This window comes from Heptranchias perlo, chromosome 7 (assembly GCF_035084215.1).
Source record: "Heptranchias perlo isolate sHepPer1 chromosome 7, sHepPer1.hap1, whole genome shotgun sequence".
NCBI classification, from domain to species: Eukaryota; Metazoa; Chordata; class Chondrichthyes; order Hexanchiformes; family Hexanchidae; genus Heptranchias; species Heptranchias perlo.
In genome coordinates this window covers 38,745,999-38,765,912 of record NC_090331.1, presented here as the reverse complement: position 1 = coordinate 38,765,912, position 19,914 = coordinate 38,745,999, and the positions used below count along the sequence as shown (strand labels likewise).

The 19,914-nt window shown below is 42.0% G+C and overlaps 1 protein-coding gene across 1 annotated transcript in view; it reads right to left on the bottom strand.

Moving 5' to 3' along the window:
- csrnp3 (cysteine-serine-rich nuclear protein 3) overlaps positions 1-5,612 on the bottom strand; it is a 68,863-nt gene extending 63,251 nt beyond the window's left edge. The window contains exon 1 of the mRNA XM_067986778.1: positions 5,547-5,612. The gene's annotated coding sequence lies outside the window, so the exon portion shown is untranslated. The remainder of the gene's footprint in view (positions 1-5,546) is intronic.
- Positions 5,613-19,914: the final 14,302 nt, after the last annotated feature.

The following is a 19,914-nucleotide window of genomic DNA, read 5'->3' as shown; positions in this document are numbered from 1 at the left end:
TCATTGGCTTTGGGAATGGTAAAGCGCTTTGGGACATCCTATGGTCATGAAAGGCGCTATATAAATGCAAGTCCTTTCATTTCCTTGTGATGCTCGTGTTTGGCAGGGTTGTGCAGGGGTGTTATCAGCTATGTCTGCATGGGGTATCCTTTGTCCCCAGCAGTCAGCCCGTCACATTCCTCCCAGGGTCGGTTAGCAGAGGGATGGTAGAGCGTCTGAGAATAAAAGCATCGTGGCAGCTCCCTGAGTACCTTGCAGAGACCTGCATGATGCTGTTCCTGTGATTGGCCACTATCTGTACATTGATAGTGTGGTAGCCTTTTCTGTTGATGAATATTGTTGGCTTGTGCCCCAGTGGCCATGTGAGTAGTCAAACACACCCTGCACACGAGGGAAGCCAGCCGCTGCTGCAAAGCCACGAGCTCTATCCTGTTGCCTGCTGAGGTCGGTGGGGAAGGTGATGTACTGCTCGACCCTTGACAAATATGGCGTTAGTCACCTGCTTAATGCAGCTATGAACTGCAGACTGGGAGATGTGGCTGGGGTGACATTGAGGGCCACTGGCATGGCATGGCCCAGCCCTGATCCAGCAAGCAGCAGATTGTGTTGCAGGAGGTTGCAGAGGTCTGTGGCAGCCTGCCTGGAGAAGCTCAGCCTCCTCCTGGACTGCTCCTCAGTTAGGTCCAGAAAGTCTTGACCTGTAGACCCTGTGTGCTGAGTATAGCCTCCTGTGCACAGTTCCCCACAACTGTTGACTTCTGAGAGGCTTGCGTGCTGGTGATGGTGGCTGTTGAGGCTGCTGGTTCTCCATCCAGAAGAAAGAAGCAAGAATGGCAAAGTAGAGAAAGCTTACTAAAGGGTTATAAGGCATTAAAAGTGCAGTATTCACGATCTGTTTGCTGGAAACACTCCAGGCAATCCAGACAGCAAAACATCCAGTGATCCAGTGAGCTGCAGTTGAGAGCCCCCTTTTATATTGCTTCAAGAGTTCTCAGACACCAATCCTGCTAAAGTTTTGCTGGTGGGTCCGAAAGTGGGTGCAGTATCCACAAATTCAAATTAAAATGCAGTGGGGGCATGTATAACGTCATCAGAGCGCAATTTTGACCTTTTAATTAGGACCCCATTTGTCTGGGGCGAGCAACTGACACCACAGCTACAAACAGGTCAGTTAAAATGGTGGGGGACGAGGTGGGAGAGGGGGGTAAATTCGGCCCTTACAGTGCAACTATAGAGACCAACTTTGCTGAAATAAGCACACTAAAAAATATGCTGTGTTAATGGGAAGTAGGGGAAGAGATCGCACGGGACTGTCAGGTTAGCAGTTAGCCACTTTAACAGTAATCACTCAAGCAGTTAAACCACTATGGGCTCTGCACATGACAGGCCTGAAGATTCATTTTTGCATTATTTATGCAGTCAGAAAATGGTTTGAGAAAACCTGGCTGTCTTAGATTTATAACAAGTACTCCATGCTTTCATTTTGAATCCGGCAACTGGAATATATTCCATTTGAAATAGGCAACAAAAACCAAAAGATTCTGAGGAAATGATATGACCTAAAAGTGTGTGCCGGTAAAGCCAATTTAGGCCAGTTTAAAATAGTTTAAATTTATTTTTGGAAACAGAGGGTGGAACTTTTAACTTCAGCGGATAGGTAAATGGGGTGAGGTATGTAATGGGCTGCCGATCCGATAACGTATGGTTTTATGTCCCAGCCGATGTGACATCTGAGTTGCAGAAGGGATGGAATGTCATGTGCTTAATGTGTTAAAGGCCATTTGTCATAAGCATGGGTGGTATGTGTATTTGTCTGGATAGTGTATCGCCCAGCATCTTCAACCTGCATCAGAGAACACTCCCTTCACAGAAGCACAAAGATTCCTCTCAAAAGTCTAGCCTCACTTTTGTCCCCATAATATCCACACTTGGGTGGTAAGAGGTTAAGATCAGATACTTCCTTTCCCTGAAAGATGCAGAATGTTCAATGACCCCATCATCTAAGTGTCCATGTTACTAAGTAGTTAAAGGGACTATGGACCCAGATACAAAAAGCATCTCATCCAAGCTCTAATAACTGACCAGGCCCTACTGTATTGAAATTCGGGGTGTGCTCAGCTAACATTGTCTGGGCAAAGCTGCCCTTTAATAGGTCACGCCTACTATTATTTCCTCCTTTGTCTTGGCGTCCATTTTTGTCTGATCATTCGCCCCTTGAACAACGTACCCATCTACTGTCTCATTTTCAATCTCGAATGCTCTTTTCATTGGCTCTCAGTGTTCCACTCTCCAACTCATCCAAAACTCTGCAGCCTACATTCTATCCCACACAAAGTATTATTCACCTATCCTCATTGACTCCCCAACCCTCAGTGCATCGATTTAAACATTTTCACCCTTGCCTACAAGCCCCTCTATGGTCTCGGTCCTCCTTACCTCTACAACCCACCTCCAGCTCTATATCCTTGCTCATGTCATTCCTTCTTCCAACTTTAGTCTTGTGTATGTTCCCTTCTCGCTGCGCTGCACCTCTGTGGCAGAACCATTATCCATCTTACCCCGGCATTTTGGATTTCTCTCCCTAAATCCATCTACCTTGCTATATCCCTCCCTAACTTCAAGAACCTTCTGCAAACCTACCTCTTCAATCACACTTTTTGTCATCTCCCTAAATTCCCTTCCTACAGCTGCTTGGGTCCAACCATAACTGTGAAGTGCCTTGCGATTTTTGCTATGTTAAAGATATCATATAAATGGAAGTTGTTGTTGTGGTTCAAACATCGCATGGCATTTTACCCAATTAGTTTTTTTTTGGAAGGTGTTCAATGACTGTTATATAGACAAATAGAAGTGTCATTATACAAACAAACACCCCACAAACAGGTATGAAATGAACATGCAGTCTATCTGTTTATAGGTGGTATTGACTCAGCCAGGAATGTTAGTTGGGACATCAGGGCCTCACTATTCCCCTCCAGAGCCCCTGATGAATGTTCAGTTCCCAAGTGCTACAGATGCAAATGCACGCACTGAGCATGGAGGCTCAGCTGTAGGAGCACAATTTCATAATATCAGCTTTACATGGTTTTATTTGTTTATATTTTCATTTTTCAGGTGACAACAGTACTATAAGAATAATTCATCCACTACCACATCTGATCTTGAGAGGACAGCTCCTTTTAAGTAGAGTAAGTAAAGTTAATTTGTTGACTGTGGAGAGAATTGTTCGAGACTCTAGCAAAAGTAAGCCCAGGAGAAGGCTGTGATTTCAGGCCTGCAGTCTTTCATTGTGACAGTGCTGTAACCTAAATGGGGTGTTAGATTGTTCATGTTATGTGTGCATATTTATTTTGAAGATCAGGCTAAGAACCCTGATGCACTGTTTTCCACAGTGTGCCTGTATCACCCACCTCATTTGATTAGAGGATATTCACAGTACACAAAACATAGAAGATGACTGGCACATATAACTTGAATACCATGCATGTATCTTGAATGGGCTGTCCGATATTTTACAGGAGACCTACTCCAACTGACAAGAGAGTACAACATTTACACAGTGCCATATCAATCTGAAATGTTGGGTCAATGCAGCTTGAACTGCTCCTTCACTATGGCGGCCATACGACTTTGTTCCTTTACTTCACAGCAGACATATATAGGAGTCGTATATGGCCCACATAATTGACAATCACTGCGTGTTGGATTGTGACATATTAAGTTACAAGAATAAGCAACTTTAAAGGCAATCACAGTCGGAAATAATGCAACTTCCTTTGCTTTCTCAGTGAGAAAATATAAAATAATAACAACACGTAAGATTGTATCGTACAGCTCCATGGCACGTTATGTTACAGCTCCAACATACTGTGCCAAAGTTCATCATATTATAGTTAAGCTCCACTACTGACTAAAATGGAGCTTTTTCCAAGACCAAGGAATACATTTACTGCAATGAGGACAATTCTATGTACAGAATATATTTCAGATCACACTATTTAATAATTCATTTTTCTTCTGTCAGTGAAAACAAAATCTCAGTTATCTGTGCTCACTAAGAAACAGAACTTCAGTTTCTACCAGTTATTGTTTCACTCAATTACTATTGAGCTGATATGTAATAATTTAAAAAATATTTATTTTTTCCCAAATCCTTTGTTTCTTCACTTTAAAACAAAAAATACATTTTTTGTGAAAGGCCATGGATCTATTGGCAGTTATAAAGGAATTATTCATGCAAGGAGTTCCTGAACCATTGCTAATTAACACAATTTTTGATGTGCCAAAAAAAGCCTGTGAAATTTTCAAAGATCAGAAGCCTTGTCATTAAAGACAAGAGGAGCTTACAGTGCAATACTGTAAAAAAAAACCTGATGACTGTAAAGGTCAGCTTTGTCTTCATTTCTCTCTTGCTTTCTCTTTGCAGGCGTGAAGGGTTATTCTGCCTGTCAGAAAGCCAAGTTGTTCCCACAGGCAAAGCTTTGGCGCACTGCACATGCTGTATACTGTAGAACAAGCTGAGAGTTGCTGAGCAAAGCAGCCCAGCACTACAGTGAATTTAGTCAAAATATAATTCCTTGTGAATCAGTTAGGGGTCTGACTTGTGACCCTTTGGGCTGCCTAAGCCTATTACATTCAAATTTAACAGCTCTTCTTCAAAATATTAATCTAGTTAAACCATGCTTCATTGCCCAGTACGCTCTTGAAACAAACGGACTGTAGTAAGAGGTTGGTATTACAGCAACTACAATATTGACTTCTGCCAAAACAATGAAAAAAACCACCCAAAGCTATTCCTTTTCTAGTATCAAATTAATGACACTCTTATGTCGAGTTTAAACTCTTTTTAGTCTTCTTTCATACAAAATGACACTGAAACAGCCGTTTCAAGTTAATCTGTCTGTAAACACAAAAACAATTCTTACTATGCCATGCTTAGCAATAGGGACATTCAGGCCTGCGTTAAATATTGGCCCATCCCTATCTTCAGCAAACTTGTAGGTCACATTACTTTGCCAGATGATGGTGACACAATGAGCTGTTGTGCTGAGGTTTACTGAATGGCATTGTAACATCATTGCAGTTCTGGTGCCGACTGAATTCCAATCTTTGTATAGTTTCTAAACTTCACTGTATAATAGATAAGTTTCACTTTATCTTTCAGATCCACCTGCGCACAGCTTCCCAAGACAATGGGTTGGATTTTTTCTTTCTGGCAGTGTAAACACAAGGCAGGACTTCTGCCTGCCCCACTGACTATGCCATGGCCCCAGCCTATTTTCCTGGGTTGAAGGTCACTTAACATGCAGGGTGGGCTCCAGCGGGATTCTTGCCACCAAGGGGAAGCCCATTTCTGCCAGGAGGGAAAGCCTGGTGATGTTCCATCAGGACCACTGCTGCAGCATGAGAAGAGATGGACATGCCACTTAAAAGGACAGAAAAGCCCTTTAGAAGAATTTAGGAAAGTTATTGGGGCTGAAGACCACTGCAACACATTTGAGGTTCAAAGTAGGCACATCATTGATATGTCTTTAATGTGCACTCACCTTGAAAACTTTTGTAACTTTAATCTGGCAGAGATTTCCTGGTTAGTTCCTGATTTTCTTTGCCATCATTCTTCCGATCTCAGGTTGTGTCTTAGTTTACCTAAAATAATAAGTTAAAAATTAGCTAACATGCTGGCCACTTTTAAGCTCTTTTGGATAAGCAGCAAACAGATTACATTTTAAATAGTTTATTCATCTGCTCTAGAAGTTGTTTTGATTTTTGCTGTGTTCCTTCAAAGCTGTTTAAAGTACCCATTACCTGCTGAGGCTTCAATTTGCTGCATTGCATTTCTAAAATAGGCAAATTTCTTAAAGGCAAGTACAGAATTAAACATGGAGGTTGATTTTGGTTTCCATGGGGAAAGTGGGCTGGACAAGTGCAATGGCCACTCACCCTAATGTTCATGGTGGAGGTTAACTGTCAGCATGAAACATGGTCCCTATAGGCAGTTCACTGTTGCAGGTTTTTAAGGGCCTACAGCAGCTTAAACTGGGGTGTATTTTTTGTTGTCAAAGCAGAGAAACACTATGGATCTGCAGGAAGATGTCTGGGTGTAAGACGAGTTCCAGCAGGGCTCTAAGACTTTCAGATACAGCTGGTGGAAAAATTCAGAATAGAAAAGCGAGCCTCTTCTACTCGGATGGTCAGCAGGTGCAAAGAGAAATTGGTGAACATGTATGGCGAGAAGCAGCACTAGCAGAAGACAATCAGCAACAGCTTCAGGACCTGGTTGCAGTGCAGAAATAAATTTAACGATCTTACTGGGAGTGGCAAGATAATACACCCCTTCACATCTCCCATACTTTCTGGACAGTGCTGCAAGACCCTACCTTTGTCTCAGTGCTATCAATCCTTCCCTTCCCTGCTTCCCATGGTTGTTCCTAAATCAGCAGGGTAGATATCACTGTACATCCTGGTTTCCAAGGAGCCAGCCTTTGCAGGGGCAAACAGTAGAGGGATGAAGGATTGGTGCAATATAAAAGCATCACAGCAGCTGACAGGAAAGCATACAGCATGATGTGCTGCTGATCATCACATACCAGCTGAACATGGAAACCCTTACAATTCATGAAGACAGTTGTGTTGTGTGAAGGAGCCCACAAGGCGACATGGGTGCAGTGAATTACATTCTGGGCTTGGGGCAATCCTGAAATCTGTGTGAACTTCAGAGCCCTAATCCGCTGCTTCCGGATATTCATGAGGAAAGTGATTAATGTTTCTGTTCTAGTAAATAAGTCTTCAGTCACCTATTTAATGCAAACATGGATTCCAGATCGGCTGATATTACTGACACCCAATATGGCACTTGGAAGGAGCTGGAGACAAAGAAGTTTTATGCTGCGGTAACCTTGACTGTAACAGACAATGCTGTGCTAGCTGTAGCAATTGGTTGTAGTTCATTTTGCAGAATGTGACACGACTCTGTCACTACTTCCCCGGAGAATCAAAAGCCTCCTTGCGCACTATTCCTCAAAGACTTGCGGGTATGTTGCGCGGGGCCTACGAAATCTATTGAGAGATAAGGATTCCTCTGAGCACACCTCCTTCGACTGGCACACCCTCCAGCTGCAGCTCTGTTTGCTCCTTTCTCCTGCCCATCCTCCTCCTCCCAGAGTGGGATTCCTAGAAACAGCTGCAATGCCCAAAGTGCCTTAACAGTTCAGAACCTACAATAGTGTCTTCAAGCACTTTGTCGTCAAAAAAATCCACGAGCCACTGTAAGTACTCCAAAAGCTCCATACAGCTTTACCTGAGAACAGCTAAGATCACTTTAAATAGCATTTGAAATGGCTACCAGGAGCAGGAAGTGACTTCCATCAGGCGATAAAGTTGGGAAGCAGCACTGGCTTCATAATGATGTCATTTGACCCAGATATGAATATATTCATGATGCTTCCACCTGTTTCAGACAGGAGCTCTGGCCACCAGGAATTATGTCTCCTGGGAAATCAGGTGTGTTGTAAAATCAGCAATAACTGGGCCCGTGCAACATACATTCTGCTCGCTACCGCTCAATTTTCAAGTGCATAATTCTAGTAGTCCCACAGTCAAACTTCTGACAAACGTCCTGTTCACTTGGTAGTGAAATCGATACAGGAAGACTACAGCAAGCACAGATTGATGAAATAGAAAGGGAGGCATAAATGAGAAGCTGGAATAAATTAACTGAAGTCCTGCTATTTCTTATCAATTCTGACATATGAATGAATATCAATATTTACTAGATTTTCATCACATCTTTTCTGACGAATACAACAGTTTAAGCTGCAATTAGCAAATACTTTGGAATAATTTGAATTGTCTGAAGACTGAAAGTTTATATTTCCTTTTTTATTTTTATTTTCATCTGTTTTTTTCTATAGTATCCTTGGTTACGAGTCACATCACAAAACAGGCCCATGCAGCTCCTCAATTAGCTAATGGGGGACGCTTTTGGAACTCACAGGGCCATTATGCTATTCCTCCCTTCACTCTGTGGAGGGAGCAGTCTGGCACAGCATTTCCCTCTCTCTGATTTAGAGACTGCAATGCTAGTTCACAAGAAGATGCTGGCAAACCCAAGTGAAAGGTAGCCCTGATGATTTAACACACAACCATCTGGTTTGATCGCGGATGCACTGCCAGGTTGCATGTTCAAAAATACAGTTTGACTAATTCTTCAAACTATTTTCAATCTTCTTTACATTCCTTGAAAAGGCTATGGCCTAGTAATCAATTTAACGAGGATGAGTAATGAAAAAAAAACTGGCCAGTAATTATACAGAGGAGTTTAATAATTTTAAATCTGAGATTGATAGATTTTTACTAGCCAACGGTATTAAGGGATATGGAACCAAGACGGGTAAATGAAGTTAAAATATCAGCCATAACCTCAGTGAATGGTGGAACAGGCTCGAGAGGCTGAATAGCCTAATCCTGTTCCTATGTTACTATTTTACATAATTCCATGTTCTGTTGATTTTAAAAAGATAAGTTTATTCAAGTTTTGCAATATACGATATATAAAGCATATGAAATACAAACAAATAAAACGCTATAACCCAACACAGCCTCTATGTGCAGTTTGATAAAGTTCATACATTTTTGAGACATTCTGTTTAACCCCTTCAGAGAGGATGCTTTTGTGCAATATCCCTTGTTCTACCACTCATAATCCTATCATCAAGATGGATATGGAATATTATAATTATCCAGGGGACAGGGGAAGGGAAAAGGAAGAATCCCACAATACTCCTCAGTTTCCTGCAAGAACCAAGGCTCTTGGAGAGAAGTTTATCCCTGCATTCAGTGGTCAGTCTCTGTATCCTCTTGTAAAGTTCTAAATATACAACTATACAGTTTTCATTTTGAAATAAGAGACAGAATTTATTTTTTATTCATTCATGGGATGAGGGCATCGCTGGCAAGGCCAGCATTTATTGCCCATCCCTAATTGCCCTTGAGAAGGTGGTGGTGAGCCGCATTCTTGAACCGCTGCAGTCCGTGTGGTGAAGGTTCTCCCACAGTGTTGTTAGGTAGGGAGTACCAGGATTTTGACCTACTAATGATGAAGGAATGGCGAGATATTTCCAAGTCGGGATGGCGTGTGATTTGGAGGGAATGTGCAGGTGGTGTGTTCCCAGGTGCCTGCCGCCCTTGTCCTTCTAGGTGGTAGAGGTCGCGGATTTGGGCGGTGCTGTCAAAGAAACCTTGGCGAGTTGCTGCAGTGCATCTTGTAAATGGTGCACACTGCAGCCACAGTGTGCTGGTGGTGGAGGGAGTGAATGTTTAGGGTGGTGGATGGGGTGCCAATCAAGCAGGCTGCTTTGTCCTGGATGGTATCGAACTTCTTGAGTGTTGTTGGAGCTGCACTCATCCAGGCAAGTGGAGGTATCCTATCACACTCCTGACTTGTGCCTTGTAGATGGAGGAAAGGCTTTGGGGTGTCAGGAGGTGAGTCACTCGCTGCAGAATACCCAGCCTCTGACCTGCTGTTGTAGCCACTGCATTTATGAAATCACAGAATTCTCTAATATGCTTGTTGTTTCCAGCAGTGCTAACAACAATCTGGTGTACTATGACAAAAACATCAGTCTGATATACTATAATAAGATGGTACTGGATTTAATAATTCTCAACACATATACATTCCCTTGAGGAATTAAAATTCCACAGGAAAAGTGATCCAACCATGGCTAACTAGAGAAGTTAATGATCGTATTAGATTAAAAGAAGATGCTTACAATGTTGCCAAAAAGAATAGTAAGCCTGAGGATTGGGAGGGTTTTAGAAATCAGCAAAGGATGACCAAGAAATAGATGAAGAGAGAGAAAATTGAATGAGAGTAAACTAGCAAGACATATAAAAACAGATTGTAGGAACTTCTACAGCCATATAAAAAGGAAGAGATTAGCGAAAGTAAACGTGGGTCTCTTAGAGGCAGAGACAGGAGAAATTATAATGGGAATTAAGGAAATGGCAGAGACGTTATACAAATATTTTGTATCTATCTTCACAGTAGAAGACACAAAAAACATACTGGAAATAGTGGGGAACCAAGGGTCTAATGAGAGGTAGGAAGTTAAAGTATTTAAGATTAGTAAAGAAAAAGTAAAAGGAGAAAGTAATAGGACTAAAAGCCGACAAACCCCCTGGACCTGAAGGCCTACATCCTAGGGTTTTAAAAGAGGTGGCAGCAGAGATAGTGGATGCATTGGTTTCGATCTTCCAGAATTCCCTAGATTTTAGAACGGTCCCAGTGGATTGGAAGGTAGAAAATGTAACCCCACTATTCAAGAAATGAGGGAAAGAGAAAACAAGGAATTATAGGCCAGTTAGCCTGACATCAATAGTAGGGAAAATGCTAGAATCTATTATGAAGGATGTAGTAACAGAACATTTAGAAAATCATAAGGCAGAGTCAATATGGTTTTATGAAAGGGAAATCGTTTTTGACAAATCTATTAGAGTTTTTTGAGGGTGTAACTAGTAGGGTAAATAAGGGGGAACCAGCGGATGTAGTATATTTGGATTTTCAACAGGCAGTCGATAAGGTGCCACACAAGAGGTTGTCACACAAGATTAGGGCGAATGGGATTGAGGGTAATATATTAGCATGGATAGAGGATTGATTAATGGACAGAAAACAAAAAGTAGGAATAAACAGGTCATTTTTGGGCTGGCAGGTTCTAACTAGTGGGGTGCTGCAAGGATTAGTGCTTGGGCCTCAGCAGTTTGCAATACACATCAATGGCTTAGATGAGGCTCCAGACCTCATTATAGCCTTGGTCCAAACATGGACAAATGGGCTGAATTCCAGAGATGAGGTAAGAGCGACTGCCCTTGACATCAAAGCAGCATTTCACCGAGTGTGGCACCCAGGAACCCTAGTAAAAGTCAATGGGAAACAGGGGGAAAACTCTCCAGTGGCTGGAGTCATACCTAGCACAAAGGAAGATGATAGTGGTTGTTGGAGGCCAATCATCTCAGCCCCAGGGCATTGCTGCAGAAGTTCCTCAGGGCAGTGTCCTAGGCCCAACCATCTTCAGCGGCTTCATCATAAGATCAGAAATGGGATGTTCGCTGATGATTGCACAGTGTTCAGTTCCATTCGCAACCCCTCAGATAATGAAGCATTCCATGCCCGCATGACAGCAAGACCTGGACAACATCCAGGCTTGGGCTCATAAGTGGCAAGTAACATTCGCGCCAGACAAGTGCCAGGCAATGACCATCTCCAAGAAGAGAGAGTCTAACCACCTCCCCTTGACATTCAACGGCATTACCATTGCCGAATCCCCCACCATCAACATCCTGGTGGTCACCATTAACCAGAAACTTAATTGGACCAGCCACATAAATACTGTGGCTACAAGAGCGGGTCAGAGGCTAGGTATTCTGCGGCGAGTGACTCACCTCCTGACTCCCCAAAGTCCTTCCACCATCTACAAGACACAAGTCAGGAGTGTGATGGAATCCTCTCCACTTGCCTGGATGAGTGCAGCTCCAACAACACTCAAGAAGCCCGACACCATCCAGGACAAATCAGCCCGCTTGATTGGCATCCCATCCACTGCCCTAGGCATTCACTCCCTTCACCACCAGCACACCGTGGATGCAGTGTGTACCATTCACAGGATGCATTGCAGCAACTCGCCAAGGCTTCTTTGACAGCACCTCCCAAACTCGCGACCTCTAACACCTAGAAGGACAAGGGCAGCAGGCACATGGGAAAAACAACACCTGCACCTTCCCCTCCAAGTCGCACACCATCCCGACTTGGAAATATATCGCAGTTCCTTCATTATCGTTGGGTCAAAATCCTGGAACTCCGTACCTAACAGCACTGTGGGAGAACCTTCACCATATGGATTGCAGTGGTTCAAGAAGGCGGCTCACCACCACCTTCTCAAGAGCAATAAGGGATAATAAGTGCTAGTGACACCCACATCCCATGAACAAATAAAAAAAATTATCCAAGTTTGCTGATGATACAAAGCTAAATGAGAAAGTAAGCTGAGAGGAGAACACTTAGATGCTACAAAGGGATACAGACAGGTTGAGTGAGTGGGCAAGAAGGTGGCAGATGAAGTATAGTGTGTGAAATGTGAAATTATCCACTTTGGTAGGAAGAATAGAAAAGCAGAATATTTTTTAAAAGGTAAGAGACTAAGAAAGGTTGGTATTCAGAGGGATTTGTATGTCCTTGTATACGAATCACAGCAAATAATTAGGAAGGCAAATGGTATGTTAGCCTTTATTGCAAGGGGGTTGGAGTATAAGAGTAAGGGGGATTTGCTGCAATTAAATAGGGCTCTAGTGAGACCACACCTGGAATATTATGTACAGTTTTGGTCTCCTTACCTAGGGATGGATATACTTGCCTTACAGGCAGTGCAAAGAAGGTACACTAGATTGATTCCTGGGATGAGAGTGTTGTCCTATGAGGAAAGATGGAGTAAAATGGGCCTATATTCTCTGGACTTTAAAAGAATGAAAGGTGATCTCATTGGAACGTATATAATTCTTAGAGGGCTTGACAGGGTAGATGCTGAAAGGCTGTTTTCCCTGGCTGGACAGTCTAGAACTAGGGGTCATAGTCTCAAGATAAGAGGTCGGCCATTTAGGACCAAGATGAGGAAAAATTTCTTCACTCAAAGGGTTGTGAATCTTTGGTATTCTCTATCCCAGAGGGCTGTGGAGTATATTCAAGATTGAGATCAATAGATTTTTGGACGCTAAGGGGATCAAAGGATATGGGGATAGGGCAGGAAAGTGGAGTTGAGGTAGAAGATCAGCCATGATCTTATTGAATGGCGAAGCAGTTTCGAGGGGCCGTATGGCCTATTCCTGCTATTTCTTATGTTCTTATGTTTATAAATCCCAATTTCTCTATCTGCTGCCATGTGCATTCTACAGTGCCAGGGAGAAATGGGCAATTCTATTATGATTAGCTAAAGGGCAATTCCCCAATATGAACATTAGATTAAGTGTACTGTAGAACTCAGCAAATGTGAGGAACTGTTGTGTTGTCTTTTGACTGAGCAATAATAGTCCAATTGTGCCTTCACTGCACCACTGCCAAGGTTGTGGCAATGAATTTAAGCTTCTGCAATGGTAAACTTTCAGGAGAATTACCATTACAGAATTTACTATAAATTAACATAATTGTAATGTTCCTGACCCTCACATTAAGTCAAGCACTAATCTCTGGTGCCACTGTTAAAATCCACAAATGGGACGTTGTATCATTTTGATGATACCATAAACCACTTTTGCAGTACACATCATGCTGCAAATTTATTTTTACTCAATTGCAAAAAAGTTCTGCCTATCAACTATCTGTATCTGTCACACTACATGTGGTTCTAACTGAGTCAGATGAAAACCTACTTTATTGAAACATGATGCAATGTTATAAAGCATTGACTTTGAAGCGACAATTATATTGGAAACACTGAATGACAATAAGCATAGCTACGTGGGCCAGAGGGAGCTAAAGTACACTTACTATACATACATGTGGTGAGTACAATCTGCATGTTACAATGACCATTGTCACAATATTGGAAGAACTGAACTAAAGAAAAATCATCAAACAGGTGAGATTAGAAATCAGTGGCAGTATCAAATCATTGATCTGGTCTATGAATATACCTCTTCTGATGAAGCCAGGCAACAAAGACCCCTGAAGCTTCATCTCCAGTATAAGAAGCAATGACAGGATGAGACACATTATAGTCTGGTATTAATCCAACTTGTCCAAAGATTACTCTTTGTCTTTCATAGTATGTTATGACATTTTATATCTCATTTACAATGACTGATCTTACTTTGCACAACTTTACCAGATACCAGTTAGATGTGGTATGGTATCTTGTGTTGCTATAAAAATTAGACAGCACCAATCTATTCAGGACTTGTTACTCTGTTGAGGGCTCATATTACATAATAATACACTTGGGTTACAGTACTCAGCCGCATAGCATAGCTAAAAGAATCTTGAATTCTGTAACTCTGTCAGTTAGATTAATAAGAAATTATAATTCTCTAGAAATGTAACAAAGTGAGAACAGGGAGCCAGCCAAAGTTTCCCAAAACAGCAAACTTGTTTACATGTCCCTTTAGGCTAGGATTTAGACTAAATTAAATGGCTGCATTCTAATCATATTTTTCTTTAACTATTTAAATTACTGTTATGCACTTTATTTGCATGGAAACTTCTGCACCAGCTCATCAACATTATGGTTTTCATTAACTGTTTTTAGCTGCCACACCAAGCTTAATTAGTCAATCTGCCTTTTATAGGGTGGGGGAGGAGAAAGCGAGAATGCACATAAAAGTAGCTGAGTCATGCCTGGTTTTATTGACTGGTTCATTTGTTTGGTTACTAACTGACTTTCCTCTCTTGTTTTTCTACCATCTCTCAGCAACATGTCCTTGTTCAACAGGGAGCGACGGTCAACAGATTTCACAATGGGCCTGCAAAATGTTATCTACCAGATGATGCACTTCAGTAGGTCACAACTGTACTGTTAGTTGCTCCCTAGTCCCCACACAGCCAACGGCGGAGCATTCTGTGCAACGCAACGCACCATCTAGTATTGGCCTGGCAGAGAAAATGTTTCATCCACAGTTCGTACTTGTTTCTTAAGAAAGACCATAGGCCAATGTAAGTCAATAGGTTATCGTAGAGAATGTAAATTATGTTTTATCAAAGTTAATTACTATAAAGTAGGGAACTCTTAATCAATTTAAAATCAAGTTTAAACCAAGCATGGCTTTACAATACTTTATCTCAGCCTTATCTATAAATGTGTCTTCCAGTTGGAATGATCTCAACATTGTCTATAAAACTAGAAACATTATTTAGACTAAATCAAAGAAATGATCAAAGATTTTAATTAACAACTACAGCACTGAATACATATTGGTGTGAATTTTATTCTTGCCAGATAATTAACGTGACATTTTACAGTTGTGAAATTGTGTTGGAAGAGTTAGCCTTTTAAAATATATAGATTCAAAAATGGATATTAATTAGCATAGCGTGTGATCAACTCTCTGCAAGGTGCAGTTTAATTATTTTAATATTCTTAATGATTAATCTTGCACACTCCTATCCAGCTGGTCCTGCCACCCTCGAGTAATCTGTGTTATAAGTAGAACCACCATCAATTTTAATTTGATATTGTTACATTTTGCACAAATTACTAACATACAAATTAAAAGACTGTTACTGGTGTACTTATCAAACTGTTACATGGCTTGAAAGGGAGTTATTAGATAATATTGCTAAACCTTGGATTACTCCTTTCAACTGATGTTATAAATTGATGACTTTTATGTAGGTAAGTTTATATAATTTCTTTCTCCTGGTTTAATTTAAAGATAAATACAGTCTGGTGTCCAATGTCTGGAGGAAAATCGAATAAAAATCCTCCATTTTACTTTAGCTGACACAGTGGCCTGTCGGTTGCTAGGTAACACAATACACAGCCAATACCACCAAGACAGTGTGTAAATTTTGCAGAAATTGTTGGTTCTGATACATCATTTGTTATTCGAGCTAAGCAATCAGTTTTCCTGAATGGTCAGAAGAGTTTTAACATTTTATGTAGAAATCTAATGCGCGCAGCAATGGTATTACAACCCTGCTGGTACCCTTTTGATTTAAGACCTTCGGTGAAGATCTATTTACTTGTAAAATCATGAGATTTTAGATGGTTGTGTGTGGATCTCCAGGACTCCTTAGTTTAGTTATGGATGCTAATATCTGCAGCTATGTAGAAACTGAACACATCCTGAATGAAGTGATTGATGGATTGATCCTGAGCACATTGATGACGCAGCATCGACTGCTATGCTGCAGCATATGGTGCCTTACTGATTTGTGCACGTTTTAACATTCCTTTTATTCTGGACTCAGAAAAGTAATGCAATGGGTGATAATTATTAACTTCAGTGTCACTTTGCCTTTTATAGCTGTAATGTCCAGTCATTTACGACAACAAAAAATAGATTCAATTGAAATACTTTTTATAACAGAAGCCATCTCTGTAAGATAATCGATTACTGAGCTATCCTTTAGGAGACAGAGATTTCATACATATGCTCTGCATAAAAAATACACTGACAATGATTCTGTAACACTGGTCTTACCAGAAAAAGAAACGTAAACTACCCGTATTTAATGTTTCTTTTAGACCTAGGAAATGATTAAATATAAAACTATAAAGCCTCTTGACAATATAGCCCAATACAGAATCATTTGTGGTAAGTAGAATACTTCAATTATTAGGAAATTATGATATTATTCTGCATGGGGATAATGAAGCATTTTTGCTGATAACTATGTACAAACAATATATATTTAATGTTCATCCATAACTACTTACTATTTACCACTGACGGTAATTTATAATAGATTAAAAACAGATTATAGGACAACAGATGCCAATCTGGTAAAAGAGGAATATAAAAAGATAAACAGAAAGATTTCAATATGTGAAAGGAATCAGTAAGCAGGACTGAGTAAATTATACCAACGAAAGCAGGTGACAAAATGAAAAGTCAAGAGAAATGCTGAAAGTAAAGATCACTAATATTAACTCCAGTAACAATAAATGGTTTTTCAAACATATACAGAGTAAACAAAGAATGAAGGAAAGTATTGATCAACATAACAATGACAGTTGGAAGTGGGGAGAAAGTTATTAAATAGTCAATTAAATCCTGTTCACACAAGAAGGGGAGGGTAATAAGATATCACCTAAATAAGATATCAGATCCCTAGGAATGTAAAAGGAAAAGCTAGACAATGTGCAAAGAAAAAAATATATATTTGCAAAAAGGTTAGACAAAGTACTTGGTCCAGCCAACTTGCACCCATGCACCTTAAAAGAGATGAGAAATCAGTAAAGCTTTCAAGTGACTTTTTTTAGGTGTGCTAAATTCGGGTCCTGAAAATTGTAAGTGTTTAAAATAATTCCAGTATTTTGAAAAAGGGACACGAGACATTGCTGGAAATATTGATGCAGTATATTTAACATCTGTTTAAGGATATATTTCTAATAATTTTGAAATAATTTTGAGAAATCTAATTGGTGAATGTTTGGAAAAGCATAACTTATTAAAGGACAGTCAGCACAGCTTCAGGAAAGGGAGGTCAAGCTTAAATAACCTACTGGAGGTTATAAAAGATATTACTAACATGGTGGACAGGGGAAATGCAGGTTTGATACGTACTTGGATTATAAGAAAACTTCTAACAAGGTTTTACATTGGCAATGAATGGCAAAGGTTATGGCCTCGATTTTAGGAGGGAGGCGGGTTGGGAGTGGGGGGTCGACTGGGTGCGTGGGTAACGCGCCCAGTGAATTCGGGGTGCTCCGCCTGCGATCGCAGCTTGATTGAAGGTACTTACCTTGGCTTCTGGGTTTCGCGCTGGAAAGCTGCGCAGCAGGTAGACTGCGCAGCCGCATCATAGGCTGTCAGCTGGAGGAGCCCTATTTATAGGGGCAGTCCTCCACTGATTGATGCTGCAGGGGAAAGGCTGCTCCCAGGTTTAATGATGCCTCACTCCAGGTCTTACTGGATGGGGTGAGGAGGAGGGGGAGGACAGAGAACTTCTCGCTGCCGGACGGAGGAAGTGGCCTGCCTCTGCCACCACGGAAGCCTGGCTTGAGGTGGCAGAGGAGGTCACCTGCACCATCAACATATCGCGCACCTGCATATAGTGCAGGAGGCGCTTCAATGACCTAAGTAGGTCAGCCGAAGTGAGTACACTTACTCATTCCCCTACACTCCATCTGCCACATCACCGCCCCCACCCCACACCTCCTTCTGCACTGCCAACACTACTCTGTCACATCACCCCTCATACCCACTCAAACCTCATCCTCATCTTACCTGCACTTACTCACCTCGCCGGTACTCATCCCACCACTACCACTCAACCCAATCCTCATACAATCTCATACTCACCCTCTCATGCATCTCTTTCACGGTCAGCCTCACCCAACCTGCCATTACCTGTGCTGCAGCCACAGGGCATGCAACACATATGTGCAGTTGGAAGCGTAAGGCAAACGTGTTGTGAGCATGAAGGGGATGCACAAGGGTGTTTGAGGGTTTGTCATGGTTTTTACTTATATTTAATTTCTGATCAACTCACATTACATATTATATTGTCACCACTACTGCCATGTCTTTGCAAATCTTGTCTGGTTTGTGCAATAGTGCCCTTTCCTGAGGATCACTATGAAGACCCACAACTGATGCCACCCATTGTGTCACTGCAGAGTGGGTGTAGGTGTATTTGCAGGGCTCTTTTGTGCAGATGACAGAGACGTTGGCGATGTCCCCGGTGGCACCCTGGAAGGATGCGGAGGAGAAGTTGTTGAGGGCAGTGGTGACTTTGACAGCGACAGGTAAGAAGATGGTGCTCGGGCCAGCCGGGAGCAGCTCGGCATGAAGGAGGCTGCAGATGTCCACGACTACATGTCGAGTGACTCTGAGCCTCCGTGTGCACTGCTGCTCAGAGAGGTCCAGGAAGCTGAGCCTCGGTCTGTAGATCCTGTGGCGAGGGTATTGCCTTCTGCGACTCATCTCTCGCTGCAGTTGCCCTCCCTCCTGTTGTGCAGGTGGATGTGTCACAGCACTGTGTTGTGGAGCTCCACGTGTCAGAGGTGGACGGTGTGGCCGGCGAGGCTGGTGATGCTGTTGGTCTTCCGAGGAGGTCATGACTGCAGCTATGGCAGCCCCCATCTGGAAGATACATATTTGAGGGGGTCTGCAAGGTAGGTAAATATGTCTGCACACCGGGGTTGAGGTTCCAAGTTGGTGAATTTTATTGTTTGGAGGAGGTTGGTGGAGGCCAAACTTTGTCCAAAGTGACAGAGTGGCCTCCTGCAATGAGTGAGTGTCTCCCCCCACCCCCCAACCTGTCAAATGTACCTTTGCAGCTCCCACAGGCTGGTGGCTGCAACACATCCATTTCAATTGGGAATGTTTCCCCCAGTACAGGAAACAGTCTCAGTTGAGTTGAAAATCCCACCTGTCCTAAAATATCATGTCAATCAGGTCTGCAAACGACCTGAACTATGTAAATAACTGATTTAAGTGGGATCCCGCCAGCTGTAATTGCCGGCGGGAGTCCCGCATGCGGGGGCTGCGCGCGCATCTAAGCGCATCACTAGGGAACCCGGAAGTGGGCGGATTGGAGCCGGGTTCCGGACCCACCCTGGGAATCCCCGATTTTCAGAGCCTCCCCGCAAGAACCCGCCAGCTCGGAGGGCCGAAAATCGAGCCCAGTGAGTCACATTTAGCAGGCAAAGTAAGGCACTGGATAGTAAATGAGCAGAAAAAGTTAAACAGGATAAATGGGAACTTTTCAGGCTAGAGAAAGGTAAAGAGCAGGGTACCCCGAGACTCAGCAAAAAGACCGTCACTATTTTTAATACATAATGACTTGGAGGAGGGTATAGTAAACAAGTTGTCCAAGTATGTAAATACTAGTGAAACAGGATACAGGACAAGTAATGAGGAAAAATGTAACTGGATTCAGAAGGATTTAGACTTAAGTAATTAAGCAAATAAGTGGTAGATGGAACTCAATGTGGAAAAGTATGAAATAATTAGAATGGGAGGAAGGAACCAAAGGAGGGAATATTTGTTGAATGCACCTGTGGTAGAATATGCTGATTAGGAACATGATCTAGGATCACATTGGATAAATGTGACCCTAGCATTGTGCATTGTGCTATGAAACCACTAGCATTGTGCTTAGCCGCAGTAAAAAAAAACACGGCTAATAAGGTACTGGGTTGTGTTAGCAGAAGAACCGAGTAGACAGTGGAATAGAGTAAAAATCAAAGAGTTTGTTTT